The sequence below is a fragment of the Podarcis pityusensis genome, assembly GCF_964106645.2.
Source record: "Podarcis pityusensis genome assembly, chromosome: 1".
NCBI lineage: Eukaryota > Metazoa > Chordata > Lepidosauria > Squamata > Lacertidae > Podarcis > Podarcis pityusensis.
The window spans coordinates 47,258,954-47,274,778 of record NC_138028.1 but is presented as its reverse complement, the minus strand read 5'-3'; the positions used below and the strand labels follow the sequence as shown (position 1 = coordinate 47,274,778).

The 15,825-nt window shown below is 44.6% G+C and overlaps 1 long non-coding RNA gene across 1 annotated transcript; it reads right to left on the bottom strand.

Annotated features, from left to right (window-relative positions):
• Positions 1 to 9,535: 9,535 nt before the first annotated feature.
• Positions 9,536 to 15,472, bottom strand: LOC308479979. Its single transcript, XR_013987911.1, has 2 exons — positions 14,029 to 15,472; positions 9,536 to 9,965 (listed from the first exon to the last, which is right to left on the bottom strand). It is a non-coding gene; the product is annotated as an uncharacterized lncRNA (long non-coding RNA).
• Between the last annotated feature and the right edge of the window lie 353 nt (positions 15,473 to 15,825).

The following is a 15,825-nucleotide window of genomic DNA, read 5'->3' as shown; positions in this document are numbered from 1 at the left end:
GATGTTCAGGGCTTGGCTGTTGTGATATATTGCTTTTCTGAAGGCTCCAGAAGTTCAGTGCATCGTTTTTTAAACTAAAGGCAGAAGTATTTAACTTGGCCACTTCTAATATGGTTCTTATGCAGATTGTGAAGGAAGCATTGCTTTTTTTGAAGGTGGGAGGAGATGCACAGCAAGATACATCTCACTTGCTGAACAAATATATTCCAGACCTGTATCTCTCAAATGCATACAGATCTTCATCTCCTACTTTAATGCAATACAGGAAGCTACACACAGAGAAGAGCTGGGATTATGCTGTGTTCACACTGTGGAGACAAAATTGCTAAATTCTGTGGAAAATTGAAACTCTCTTTTATTAAGTAGGATGAGCTGAACAATCAAGAGAATATTGATGCGACATCAAACTCATTACTGAGATCTTTGATGTGAGAAAGATGGGCATTGTTTGTTGGGAGCAAAACTCTGAAGCTAGAGCCATGCTCAGGTGGCCAAATCTGTTTAATATAAGATACTGGAAATCGTCCTAAGGACAGGGCACTTTGGAGCGTGTATGAAGTGCATTTAGATTGTTTTGCATTACTTATATTCAACACTTTCTGGGGTGTTTTAATATCATTTTCCTTGCAGCAAAATGACTGGGTTTTGCGGGAAGAGCTGATTAGTTGCACAAGAGACCAAATCGCCATTAACTGCACAACTTGAATTTGCCAGCATCTGATTGAATCCCACCTGAAAATCATGACAGTCTAGGAGCGCCCCAAGAGTAGTTGCCTGCTAGCTGTTGAACTGGTACTGACTGCCATGTCTGTTAATTTGATAAATCCATGTTAGATAAGAAGTTGAGGCCTGAAACATCATTTGTTTGTTTAGTAAAATTTATACACTGCTTGATTGTCAAAAACAAAACAAAACCTCAAAGTGATTTACAAATCAAGTGAAATCAAGAAAAAATTACAACCATATTTTAAAACATGCAAAAGTTAAAATACTAAAACAGATTAAAGTTACCACCATCCTTTGATGAAAGATCTACTGGTGGAAAAGACCCAGGAGTTGTCCTTTGCAGTAATGCAGAATAGCTCTGAGTCATGTTGTTGACTATATTTTGGGACCAAACACTATCAGACTTTGGGAAACTGTTCAGGTCAGTAACACATTTTCCTTCCCACTCCAGATGTTTGGGGTTGTTGCTTATCTCCCCACTGCCTGCCCATTCTGTCACCTCTGAACAAAACATATGGTGACTGAATATTTTATTGTGCATGCAATACAGAGCTCGTCATTTGGTGACATAAGGCATTCAGTAGTTTGCTAAAATAAGACCCTGGCAATTTGGGCATGTCCTACAAATATGTGCACACTCCATCCCCCCCCCCCCTCTGGATCCAGCAGTCCATGACTTGCATTCTCATGCACATAACTGCTTTTGGTTCAAGGTGAAACCCCTAAATTTCAAATCACGTGGCATGTTTCATCAGATACACTCAATTATGGAACAAAGACACATCTGCTCTACAAGCACACATAGTGATCACTCAGAGCTTGTCTTGCACAGATAGACTTGTAGCTTTCTATTTGAAGTAAGTGAGGATTATTCCCCTATGCTGCCCTTCCATCCCAGCTTCCTCCCAGAATTTAACTTGTGTTGTGTATGTGCCATTGTGCTTAGTTCCATAGCAGGGGCGGAGATATCCCTTTTAATCCAATCCTCCAGGTCACACCCCTTTGCAGAATCTGTCCCTTCTCTCCAAGCCACGCCCTCCCACTGGCTGTGCTCCATACCATCTTCAAGTGCTTTTGCCTGGCCAGGTCATATCCTCAACAGTGATAACGTTTAGATTATCCTTGCCTGGATGGAGGATAGAGAGATACGTGAGCTGATTGCATGTGTGGCTGGAATGCAGCCTACTGAACAAAGGTAATCCATTGCTCCACACTCTTTTGCCTCTAAAGGTAAAAGGTAAATGACCCCTGGGCAGTTAAGTCCAGTCAAAGGTGACTATGGGGTTGTGGTGCTCATCTTGCTTAAGGCAAAGCTGTCTGTCCACAGACAGCTTTCCGGGTCATGTGGCCAGCATGACTAAACCACTTCTTGTGCAATGGAACACCATGATGGAAACCAGAGCACATGGAAACGCCGTTTACCTTCCCGCTGCAGCAGTACCTATTTATCTACTTGCACTGGTGTGCTTTCGAATTGCTAGATTAGCAGGAGCTGGGACAGAGCAACGGGAGCTCACCCCGTTGTGGGGATTCAAACCGCTGACCTTCCTATTGGCAGACCGGAGTGTCCAGCCTCTGCTTAAATACTCCCCTCCATGAAGAAGAGCTCTCCACCTCCCCAGACAGTCGCACCCACTGCCAAAGGAACTTGACTCAGACATGCTGCTGCTGGGATGTAGCCGTCAGCTCATCAAACAAGCACAGCAATCCAGGCAACAATAGTGCAGAATCTCAGCAGTCTTTGCACTGAGGCATCCTTACTGTAGCAGTAGCACATACAGTCAGGAAGGCTTGCAGAAGAAATTGCCACTCCTAGCCGGAAGGTAGAGGGAGACACACAGAGTGAGCGACAGAAGATTGGATAAGCTGTGGGGAAGCTCCATAGCTCAGTGGCAGAATGCATGCCAGGTTCAATCCCTCACATCTACAGTTAAAGCAAGGCTGGGGCCCCTAGGGCCATACATTATGTTCTTAGACTCCAACTCCAACATCAGCCCCATTCAGCATAGCCAATAGTCAGAGATGAGGAGAGTTGCAGCTCAGCAACAGGTGAAGGCCACTGGTTTCCCTGTCCTGGCGTTAAAGGGTTCAGTTAGTGCAAGTCTGGGAAAGGCATTTACCTGGGACTTCAGAAAGGTGCCCCCAGTCCCTGTGGACCAAAGATCTGGCTCAAGATAAGACAGGCAGTTTTATCGACAATGATTTCCCCCAGTTCAACCAGAGACGACAAGACTTTGTGACAGGTTTCTACAAAGACCTCATGCTAAGGAGGACTCTAGAAGCAGAATTAGTATTCTTGGGATGAAGCGGAGCACTGAAGTTGTTGTTATGCTGTCAGAAGAACCCAGATTGGGGGGGGGGGACCCTCAAACAACCTCAAACAAATGTCTTTATTTATTAATCTCAATTATCTCTAAGTAAATAACAGCTCCAACTGTGGAACAAATGCAAAAAGCATTTTGAAACAATTACTGTTCTAGGCAATGCAATATAAATAAAACTTCTGGTGGCTCTGAATTGTAATAAAATAAAAAATAAACAAAAACAAAAAACAAAACAAAAAAACCCACCTCAAATGAGGCCCAGAATGCTAAAAGGGTGTTGTTAGAACACACAGAGGCTGGTAAGGAATTTAAAAGCAGGTGGTCTGGGCCTTTCCATTTGCAAGACAGACTGTGAACAGAACAGAAGGAGCAGAACATAATGTTCTCACATGCAGAGAGTTGCTTAGTGGGTGGACACTGTTATCTTCCTTAAAATAATGTTACCTATTCAGACCTTCTTTCATTCATTTGTGCCTTATTTGGCTCTCTTTAAATGTTACGGAGAAAACACTAAATTTAGGGCTAATTTAGTGGAACTGCAAGTGTCGACTTTTTCAATGGGTTTGTACACACTGGGACTGCAGAACCCTTTTCAGTGCCAGGGGCCACATTCCCACCTGGGCAACCTTTCAGGGGCCACATGCCAGTGGCGGTTGGGACCTGAGGCAAAATAAGCATTATTGAAGTTCAAGGACACATTGAAACCTGGCCAAAACCTTTCAGGTGCAAAGCAGGGCCTGTGAAGGGTGTGGCCAGAGGCCTGGAGGACCAGATTTGGTTCCCAGCCTTGAGGTGCCCCACCTCTGGAATACAGCTTCTTCTGTGTAAATCATTCACCTGCTTACTGAGGCCTGTCTTTCTGCCTCACACTGTAATATGCAGGGTGGACTTTGGCTCATCAGCATATCTGGCAAAGCAAGGCAAAAGAACCCTGTAGGAACCTGCCAGTCTTCTGTAGTTTCATTAGGCCAACTGGAGGGAGCTGTGCAGCAGGAGGCCGAGTAAACATGAAAACGAAGGTTCAGAACAGAGAGAAAACATCGCACCTTGGCCACTGCCAATGCAATGAGGCACAGATCTAGCCTACTGTCCAACAAAAGGAGCAGCCGGAGGGAGGGCAGGAGACAAAGGACCTGATCCTGGAGCAAGAGTATCTGTCAAAGTGGTGAGCACAGAGGTGGGTGCATAGGATTAAGAGGGGCTGCTTTTTTAATCCAGGCACTAACTGGGCACAACAGTCACTCCGGCAACTGACTGTCTTTTCATCTCCACACTGAGCGTAGCAACAAAGCCTGATCTCAGGTGAATGCAGCAAGGGACAGATTCAAATGCAATTAAAACTTCAAGCCTGTGTGCCTAATGTGGGCCTTGAGGCCTCTCTACCTGGCACCTGGCACTCGCCTCAGGCCATGTCCCCTCACCAGCACACAGAGCAGCCCTGCCCCATGACCCACTGGAGCACTTTGGCCCTGCTGGAGTCTGCCCTTGAATTACAACAAATACCTCTTGTGTGTCAATGGAGGGGTGTGTGGGTGTGTAGAACCTCTGACCTCCCCCCCCCCCCCAAGGCTGGAATATAGCCAAGTGTAGCACAGGAACCCTGAAATCACTTACAACAGAAGCAGCTTGGCGAAAGCAATGGGATTCCTCTAAAGCTCTGGAACTGTGGCTTACCTGAGCTTCTTCAAATCATTGTGTGGCACCTGGGGTCAAAGCTATATGTCCCTCAAAAGTACCAGTTAGTAAATCTTGCCTAAATGAATGGACTGGTTTGGATTAAACAAAGCAGGTATTTGGGGGTTTTTAGGTGCACTTGAAAGAACACCTAGAGAAACTGAAAAATGAATCCTAATAATTAAAAAAAAAAAAGGAACATTGTTTGATGGCTGATTGCATGCTGTTTGTGGGTAAAGTTACAATCGTTGGCTAAGTGTTTAGCCACACTTATCTTTGACCCTGCGCTTTCCAGGCACAAGTCCATGCCTCAAAGCTCTGTGTCCAAGCACCATTTTGTCTCCTTTCCTCCAGAGCTTTTCCTGCAAAAAAACAACAAAAAAGCTCTTTAAAACAGTTATTAATGTGTTCCATGGATTGCTGTTTGCTCCAGTTTTAAAGAGCAGGTTTTCACAGTGGAAGTTCCAGAACAAAAAAGGGGCACACAGACATAGAGCTTTAAAATGTGGACCGTGCCTGGAAAGCTCAGAGGAAAGGTAAGTGTAGATAAGCCCTAAGTTACTAACTAACTATTCCACTTCAGGATCTTTGCTTTTGTGTGACTCTAGGATCATGCAACAGTGTAGTAAATTTTCCATAAAGGTAAAGGTAAAAGTAAAGGACCCCTGACAGTTAAGTCCGGTTGCGAATGACTCTGGGGTTGCGGCACTCATCTCACTTTACTGGCCGGGGGAGCCGACGTTTGTCCGCAGACAGTTTTTCCAGGTCATGTGGCCAGCATGACTAAGCTGCTTCTGGTGAAACCAGAGCAGCACACGGAAACGCCCTTTACCTTCCTGCCGGAGCGGTACCTATTTATCTATTTGCACTTTGATGTGCTTTCGAACTACTAGGTTGGCAGGAGCTGGGACCGAGCAACGGGAGCTCACCCCGTCGCAGGGATTCAAACCTCCAACCTTCTGACTGGCAAGCCCAAGGCTCAGTGGTTTAGATCAAAGTGCCACCTGCATCCCTTTTAAATTTTCCATAGCTAACCACAAAAAAACATTAAAATGATTAAATGTTTATGTCCACAATCCATGGCCTGGTGCAGCCCCTAGCCTGGGTCAATTTCAAGTGGTATAATGGAATCCCATATCATGTCCTGTACTGTTCCATGAACATGACAATCCAGCTTTTGCATCCTCCTGCCTAACAGGAGATCTCTGTTCTAGGTTCTAGCTAGCCATTCCCTCCGATGGCAGCGTTTCTCTCCCTGCACCCCATTTCTCCTCCCATATTCCACATGACACTCAACATTCCATGACTACTAAGCACAGTAAGTCTTCAGTTTGGTGTTTTGCTTTCATAAGAAGATTTGCTTCTGCAAACATCTCCCCACCTAACATGCTGATATCTCCCTTTCATTTCTGAGTGGGCTTGTTACAACTCCATAGTCATCAGCCCCCACAACCCACTATTAGAAGGAGTGATGACTTACACAGAACTAAAATACTAATACTAATAATCCTGCTCCTCTAGTTGAGTGCAAGGAAGCTGAAGTAAACAACCATCCTGCTGCCAGCTTGCTGATAAATTCCCCCCACCCGCCCCTCCTGCCCCATATGCAGCTTAATACTTAATGGTAGAAGACATTGGAGCATTACGCATTCTCTTGACTTGGAAGCCTATGGCTCTGATCTCATTGCTCATGTAGTCAGAGATCTTGCTGAAGGGATGCTCTCTGAGCAGAAGCCTCATCGTTTTAGTAGGTCTTGCTAAAAATAGCTGTCTTTCCCAGAGCGGTCAGTGTTTCCTTTTGTCCCCTCCTTTCTTGCAAGAATGCAGCAGTTCTTTCTCCACAAATGAATGCCTTATTTTGCATTCCCTCCTGTAGCACAGGGCTTTAGAAGATCACTTACAGAAAGAAGGAAGCAGCACAAGAAGAGAGGTGACGAAATTCCTCACTTCTGTGCTGATGTTCTTGAGATCAGCTTCTGATTTTTATCACCAGACTTAGAGCCAAAGTACGTTTCAAGCTGTTTTACTGAGTTAGCAAAGTTAGGAACTGTGAGGATTTCTATGGGCAACGGTAAACAAGGGAACAATTAGAACTGGCAGCCTTTCTCAGATGAATGGGCTGTGCAAGCTGAAGGTGACTACATGGTGTGAGATGGGGAACCAGTTTGCACATGTGTGTACTTCAAATGATTTCTCATTGGTGCATTACTTTGCATTTGATGGCCTGCAGGCAATTTGTGTAAAGTCTGATACTGAAAAGCATTGCTAGTGGAAGTGACAGGAGGGGAAGTTAATAGTGCTCTCTAAAGTGTTCTATCAGTGGCAGAGAGAGAACATCAGTCATTGTGCCCTTAGAATGGAACTCATCATCTGCTGAAAAAGTGAAGGTCCCTCCTCCTCCTTTTTATTTGTATGCCACTTTTCCACAAAATTGTGCCCATCAAGTGAACAATTATGTATAACAATTACATGTTCAAAACATTAATGTCAATAAATAAATACCAAAAAAAATCCATTTAAGTTTGTATGCAACACTAGCAATAAGCCAATCTAATTTAACAGCTGAAAACTCAACAGGAGAGAGAACAATGCCTAACACATAAATTAAAAAAGTAGTATACAAAACATCCACATGCTCTAGGTGGTCTTTCCCATAGTTTGGGTCCAAGACTCAGTCTCCAAACATTCAGGGACCCCACCCCATCTCTCACCTGGGGTACCACAGACACACCCGCTCTGGCTCTCACCCAATAGGGTCTTATGGTCCTATTATCATGACTCTTGGTCCACACAGAGGTCCTGCACTTGGACCTCTCACCCACTCTCTAGTCTAGAAGTGGGCAACCTGTGTCCACCTGCATCCCTCAGTCTTGTTGGAAACCTCAGCATCTCCCAACCATGGGGAGCACAGGACATCCTTTGGAAAGATGCTCCTGTTTCTGTCATGAATACAACCCAGGATTGGAGGAGGAGGGCACAGAGACCAGGGTGGCAGCAGCAGTTTTCAAAAACAATTTATTCATTTTATTCATTCAAGAATTCTCAACCATCCCACACATTCACACATGCTCTGCAGAAGTATAGGTACCCAAGACAAATGCTCTGGTCAAACTGGCCAGTCTAGCAACAGCAAGGGCTACTCTTGGGGATGCTGCAGAGGTTTTCTCCTCAAAATATATCTGCTTGCAATGGTCTTTTACTGGCTGATGTGTAGATTGTAGATGTGGCTTCTGGATTGCAAGGGCTATGTGGCAAGCAAACAAGATGTGCTGATTGCAGACAGTCCCCAGACTGCGAGGCCTGTCATCACCTTTGGCAACTGTCCTGAAATGCAACATGTCTTCGAAGCAATGTTGTTTTCCTTAATCCGATATTTTAAATCCTGTTTATTTAAGATAGCCATCAGCAAGGGCCATGTTCCCTGTAGCGTTTGCATTTATTTCCAATGCTCATCCACCCTTTCATTCATTCCAAATAGCAGTATTACATGAGTATATTCACATAATCTCCATTTTGCAAAATCATAGGTGCGTGAAACAGCTAAGCTCATCGCAGCACCTGCCGGCTCATTTCTCTTTCATTATCCTCATTGCACACCACTCTCTCTCTCTCTTAAGATCATCAGTAACCAACACTGTTTCCTCTCTTAAGACTACCACCACCACCCCTTGAAGAAGAGAAGAAGAAGAGTTTGGATTAGATCCTACCCGAAGGAGTCTCAAAGTGACTAACATTCTCCTTTCCCTTCCTCCCCCACAACAAACACTCTGTGAGGTGAGCGGGGCAGCTGCATGTGGAGGAGCGGAGACGCAAACCCGGTTCACCAGATTACGAGACTACTGCTCTTAACCACTACACCACACTGGCTCTCAGTGAGATTCTTAAGGAAGAAAGAGAACCAGTGTGGAGTGGAGGTGGCGGTGAATGTGGGGTGTGTTAGGTGGTAGCAGCACCTGTTTTGTTTAATTCAAACTAATCCATTCTTCCTGCCCACTACTAACTCTACCGCTGCCCATTGACAGGCGACTCTCAAGAGATCACCTCCTAGATAATGCAGCTCTCTCTCAATGGGGGGAAAAACCTTGTCCATTCTTACTCTAGGGCACAGAGTTTATCAGTGTTCAAGTGTCATACCTTAAAAAGGTAAAGGGACCTCTGACCATTAGGTCCAGTCGTGACCGACTCTGGGGTTGTGGAGCTCATCTCACTTTATTGGCCGAGAGAGCCAGCGTACAGCCAGTGGCGTAGCGTGGGTTGTCAGCACCCAGGGCAAGGCAAGTAATTTGCGCCCCCTAACCCGTGGATTTGCGCCCCCTAACCCTAACCCCCAGGTGTTGCACCCGGTGCGGCCGGCCCCCCCTGCACCCCCCCTGCACCCCCCACGCTACGCCACTGTGTACAGCTTCCGGGTCATGTGGCCAGCATGACTAAGCTGCTTCTGGCGAACCAGAGCAGCACACAGAAACGCCGTTTACCTTCCCACCGGAGTGGTACCTATTTATCTACTTGCACTTTGACGTGCTTTCAAACTGCTTGGTTGGCAGGAGCTGGGACCGAGCAACGGGAGCTCACCCTGTTGTGGGGATTCGAACCGCCGACCTTCTGATCGGCAAGTCCTAGGCTCTGTGGTTTAACCCACAGCGCCACCCACGTCCCTGTGTCATACCTTAAGGCCAGTTAAAAACTATGTAAACATCCACTCTGGCTGACTAGAGATGCAAGGCTGGTCCCTCCACAAGGCCATAACCATTTTCATGCGACAACACTTTCCAAACAAAAAGGGAGCCAACAATGAGAAAGCACACAAAACATGACTTACGGAGGGTTTTTATTTACAGTGACTCTTTAAAAGACTGAGAAAAACATCCATTTATGGGTGGGTGAATGATGAATTTTTTAACCTTAGGCAGCTGCTGAGACTCCTTTGTGTGTCCTTCTTCTCAGCAGAAAGGGAAAGCTGTGGTAGCAGCCGCCACTGCTGCTGCCTGGGGGATAAATAAATGGGAGCCTGGTACATGATATGATATGTGTAGAGAGGGCATCATCAGGTTAACAGCAGATTCTTCAAAGGGCATCAAGAGACAGGTTAGTCTGAGATGCTGTAAAGTGTACCTCTATGATTTACAGAGAGATGGGAGGCAACTTGTGGGGGCCGGCATGGATATGGTACTATCAAGGTATAAAGGCATAAAGCAGCTCCAGGGTTCTTTCACATCTTCAGTGCTTGCAAATACAAGATTTCTGAAGAGGAAAAAGCAGAGGGAAGAAAGGCATTCAGATATATTAACAGATATTCCAAAACAGTATGTAAGGCAAATGGGGAAACATGGGTGCTTGATCAGAATCACAGCTACTGAATTTCAGCAAATCAGTAAGTTCACCCCAGGCTATCGAAGCCCCTTGGACCCAACAGGATGGAAGAGTCTATCAGATCTCTGCCTGGCCACTTGTGAAATGGTTGTGCAGGACACCTTGCAAATGGGATGCTTCTGTAGGCAATGCCTGGTGGAACTTCAGAAAAGTCAAGAGGTTCCCAGGAGCTGCTTTAGAGGATAGAGCTGCTGTGTTTTGCTTCTGCTGCTGCTAGTATTTCATAGCACCTGGAAACACACAAATTTAGTAGACCATAAATTATGCAGCACTATATTATAGTTCATAAAGGTAAAGGGTAAAATTAGGTCCAGGCGTGGCCGACTCTGGGGTTGCGGTGCTCATCTCACTTTACTGGCTGAGGGAGCTGGCGTACAGCTTCCGGGTCATGTGGCCAGCATGACGAAGCCGCTTCTGGCAAACCAGAGCAGCGCGCGGAAACACCGTTTACCTTCCCACCAGAGTGGTACCTATTTATCTACTTGCACTTTGATATGCTTTCGAACTGCTAGGTTGGCAGGAGCAGGGACTGAGCAACGGGAGCTCACCCCGTCGTGGGGATTCGAACCGCCGACCTTCTGATCAGCAAGTCCTAGGCTCTGTGGTTTAACCCACAGCGCCACCCACGTCCCATATTATAGTTCATAATAATGAGTAATTATAGTTCTTAATATATAGCACGTGAACAAGTGTCTGCACTCCACCCTCCTCCTTTACAGCCATGAGGATAAGGTAGGAAGCATCAGCTTTCATTTTTGATGAATTACAGCTTAACACTATGTTGAGAGTGGGAACTGTGGTTAGTTTTAACAATGATTTGCTGAAACAAGCCAACTTCAAGCCATCGTTTACGATCCTGGCATGTTTGGATAAACCATTGTTAAAGCTAACTACAGTTCTTTGTTCTGGCGTAATGACAAGCTGCAGTTGGGTGAAAGTGGAAGCAAATGCTTTTGCCATCATAAAATTATATAATTTTAGAACTGGAAGGGACCTTGGAGATCGTCTAATGGCAACTCTTCATTCAGTGCAGAAGTCTGTAATTTTAAGCAAGCCCTCCGAACAGATGGCCATCTCACCTCTCCTTAAAAACCTGGAATGAAGGCAGCCCACTCACCCAGTTACATGATTCAACCGCATTTTCAGTTAGGAGTTTTATCTTCATGTTAGCCAAAATCTGTTTCCTTGCAATTGCCACCCATTGGTTCTGGTCCAACAGAGAACAAGTTTGCTCCATCTTCTACCTGATAGACTATGAGCACATCTTAATCAGTCCTTCTTTGCGCTAACTGTATTCAGGTCGTTCAACCACCTCTCATAGGACTTACCACTTACAAATGTGAAGGAAAGAGCACGTGAGGATTTGTGTAGTGCTCAACAACAGTTTATCATGTCTGAATGAGATGCACCAGAGGGCATCTTCTGCATTTCTAGGACCAGCCAGTACTGTGGCCCAATGATTAAGGGATCTGGTCTTTGAATCAACCAAAACCTGTTCTATTCTCCAAGGAATTCCTCAATCAGCTCCAGAGTCATGGAATTTCATATGTCCCTTCCTTGGGGGTGGGGGAAACTAACACGGCTTGTAAAAATTGGGCAACTTTGGTTACATGGTATGATTCATTCTACTTCTACTATGGTTGGGGAATGTCAAAGAACTCTGCATGGCTGGAAGTCTGTCCCTTAACCTTCTGCAAATCTTGCTCACCCCCTCCATCCTCCACATGCTTTCTGCAGAATTTCACAAGGTGGTTTTTGTTTTTTTGCAGTCTTAAGAAGTAGAAACTTGCTTTTTAAAAAAGCAATCTGAGATGACTGGGCAGAAAAACAGACTGCTGGGAATGGACTTGGAAAGCTGGTTTTTTATTACATTATTTTCCCTTTCCTCTGAAATATGCAATGACTTTCCTCAAGCTATTTTTTATTTCCTAAGCTGTATGTTATATCACTGTCCTTTGTTCGAGAAAAGATGGGCAACTAAGTCACTAAATCACTATACAGAAGGGAAACGATTTCTCTTAGATTTGACTGGCCTTGAATTACTGTTTCTTCATTTAAAGAAGCAAGTACATATTAGGGGCTTCCAGGCTGTTGCTATTTTAGGCTGGGTTTCAATCCCATACTGGCAAATTCAGGTTGTGCAACTGAAGCTGATTTGGTGGTCTTGAACAATAAGCCTACTCCCCATCTGACTTTTTGCAATAAAGGTGGCAAAAATGCAGAGGAAAGTGTAGGATAATCCTTCCTGCATGTTCCCATTGTGTAATATCCTCCCAAACTTTGTACAAACAAATCAGGATGAATGCTCAATAAACAGGTCATTTGGAAGCAATCCTAGTTTCCTTAGTGCATACAGCACAGGCCATTGTGTAAGACAACCACAGCCTACAGTAGGCTGGACGCAACAATTGGGGGAGTTGTAATGGCAATCCTGCCTTTCTGGGGACTTTGTATAATATTGTTTTAAACTGATGACCTTAAATTAATTGGGAGAAATGTGCATAGCCAGGATTTTTCTTAGGGGGGTCAGGCTTTTGTTAGGGGGGCAAACTTTTGTGGGGGGGGGCAGAACCTCCGAATTGTATTAATTGGGGGGCAGCTGCCCCGTGCCTCCCCTTGGCTACACCCATGTTGGGAGGATTTAATTTTCCTTCTTTCAGAAGACAATGATCTGCTTTTCACAAAGACTATTTTTTTCTTATTAATTAATGCCCAGGTACTGTGATTTGTATTTCAGCTGAGCCCAGGATTTGCTGATGGCTCTCTAGCCAGGAAAGAAAAAAATGTTGAATAAAAGCATCTTTAGGTGGCTCATTCAAGGCATCTTGATTCATACTAACAGTCATGTTTGAAAAAGATGCAAGTTTCCAGCATGTGCACCCTCTCATATGGCCTCCAGCCATTTCCCGACAACTATACATTCTTCCTGCCTATGAGCCAATAGCACTTTTTGTTGAGGAAAAAAAAGAAGCTTATGCATTCTACAGAAACTCAAAATATTGCCTAGTTTGTCAAATCCAGGGATATGGGATGGAAATTTTTCCAAAACCTATTTTCCCCCAGTGCTTTATTTTTCCAGTAATCCTCACACCGCCTGGCCACCGTTAGTTCATTAGTAACAATGTATAGATGTCAACTTCAAATTGAATTTTAGGCAAGCTTGGGAATTTCAACCATTTAGCTTTGTTTACTAAATACAAGTTAAATAAACATGCTAATTACATAACTCTCTAGGTCAGGCACATCCAACAGGTACGTCTACGGGTAGCTCACTGGACGTCTTTGGTAGATCACCGGTAGATCACTGGCTCCCCTCAACAACTTTGGGTCGCCTAAAAAAAATCAAATCAACAACTATGACCCAAACCCCTAAAAACAGGGCTTTCCTCCCTAAAAAAAGCTCAACAGCTTTGACCTGAATCCCCCCCCAAAACAGGGCTTTCCTTCCTAAAAAAAAGCTCAACTTTGACCTGAACCCCCCAAAAGGGGGTAGATCACTGCCAATTTTTAACTGTGAGTAGATCACAGTCTCCTGGGAGTTGGCCACCCCTGCTCTAGGGCATCAGAAATTTTCCTGATGCAGATTACCTTTTTAATATTTCCTGGGAAATCTGTATCACTAATCTTAACATTTCTGGTTTCAGACTGTGGTTTTCTAAATTTCCTGTTTCAAGGCACTCCAAAAATGTCTGGGCCAGGGCTCCTCTTGGAAAAAGAAATTCATTACATGCATAATCTACATTAACTTATTAAATTTAGTTTACAAATGGTCTTTCGCTTTGACTCTTTAAAAATCATGCTGAAATGTTCAATGTGTATGGGGGGGGGGGGAACGACACATACACACGCATACATTACTCCAAAAAGGTCACCACATGCACAAGTCTGACTCAATATGAAAAGGGCAACAATATTCTTCAGCATTATTTATTACATTTGTGCCTTGCTGGTTCATCGTAGGGCTGTTTCCATATGGTTTCAGACGGAAATCACCTCAGGGCCAGACTCCCAACAGCTTTAGCAACAGAGTTTCCTCCCAGCTTTCTCTGAGTGGATTTAAGAAACAGTTGTGCCGATTCCCTGAAAGGAAAGATTGCACAGAACATATGCTCCCTAGTCAGCCCATTCCAGGACAATTAGCTTGTTCACAGCCCCTGATGAGCAGCTAAAGCTCCTTTGACAAATACCTCTTAAGAAGGAACATAGGAGCCTGCTGAATAAGGCCTGGGCACCCTGTTCTTACAGTGGCTAACCAGATGCTTGTGGGAAGACCTCAGGCAGCACCCGAGTCCAGTAACACTCTCCCAACTTGAGATTCCAAGCAACTTGGCATTCAGGGACACACTGCTTCAGTCAGTGGAAGTACAACATAGGCATTGTGGTTTGTAGGTTGACAGGGAAAGAGCTCATCCTGTACGAGAAAGAACTTGGCAAGTAACACGAGGGTGGTATCAAGAGAGACCCCTTTTCTTCTCCAGTGTCCCACATAACAAATGCTGAATTATACTCTCTCGGTTTATATTCCTCAGTCTGACTCAGATAGTTCCATCAGCAATGCAGGAGCTATTCCCCTCTCAGCTGACTTCAGGAAAACGTGGAGCTGAATTAATATGGAACAGGCACGGGGAACCTGAGCTTTTCAGAAAATAGCCCAGCATAATAATAAAATGGGACTGGGTGACATTTTTGTTTTGTTGGCATACTTTCTTACTTAAAATATCTGTTGGGATATATGGTTTATGTTGTTTATTTGTTTCTGTAGTGTCTTCTGCTCTTACCTGAGTGAGCATGGCAACATTTTATTAACAAAGGCTTCATTTCTCCATAAGGTTAATTAGTAATTAAAAGCATGATCTATTGTACCATAGTCAAAGGATTTGCTCCTTTTTTATCGATCTTTGAAGCAAAAGAGAGGGGCCTGAAATTATTAGACATGCTTTGAAGGCTTTGAAGTTATTTCTGCATCTTTGAAGGCTTCAAAAATTTTAAACCGAGCATTTTCACACCCCCCCCCAGTTGAGTGTCATGATTTCAGATATTTAGTGTGAAAAATATTTGTAGCTAAATTGTTCCATCTTATATTAAACAGAGCTTATAATTGCACTAAGGGACGTGGGTGGCGCTGCGGTCTAAACCACAGAGCCTTGGGCTTGCCGATCAGAAGGTCGGCCGTTTGAATCCCCACGACGGGGTGAGCTCCCGTTGTTCGGTCCCAGCTCCTGCCCACCTAGCAGTTCGAAAGCACATCAAAGTGCAAGTAGATAAACAGGTACCACTCCAGGCGGGAAGGTAAATGGAGTTTCTGTGTGCTGCTCTGGTTCGCCAGAAGTGGCTTAGACATGCTGGCCACATGACCCAGAAGCTGTTTGTGGACAAACACTGGCTCCCTCGGCCTATAAAGCGAGATGAGCGTGCAACCCCAGAGTCGTCTGCGACTGGACCTAATTGTCAGGGGTACCTTTACCTTTACCTATAATTGCACTAGGAATTAAAAATCTACAAATTTGGGGCGGAATTCATATTTTTGTGTATGTCATAATAACACCATACCCTTGAAGAAAGCCTTTTATATTTGCCAAATTAGGCCAGTATTAGTCCTCCAGAAGTTGTTGGGCCACAGGTTCGTTACACCTGCTTTAGTAGGGTGGATTGGATGCCAAAGAATGGCAGAAGCAAGACAAGAGATCTTCCACAATGCAGGTCTGAACAGTATCAAAATGTGTGGCTCAGT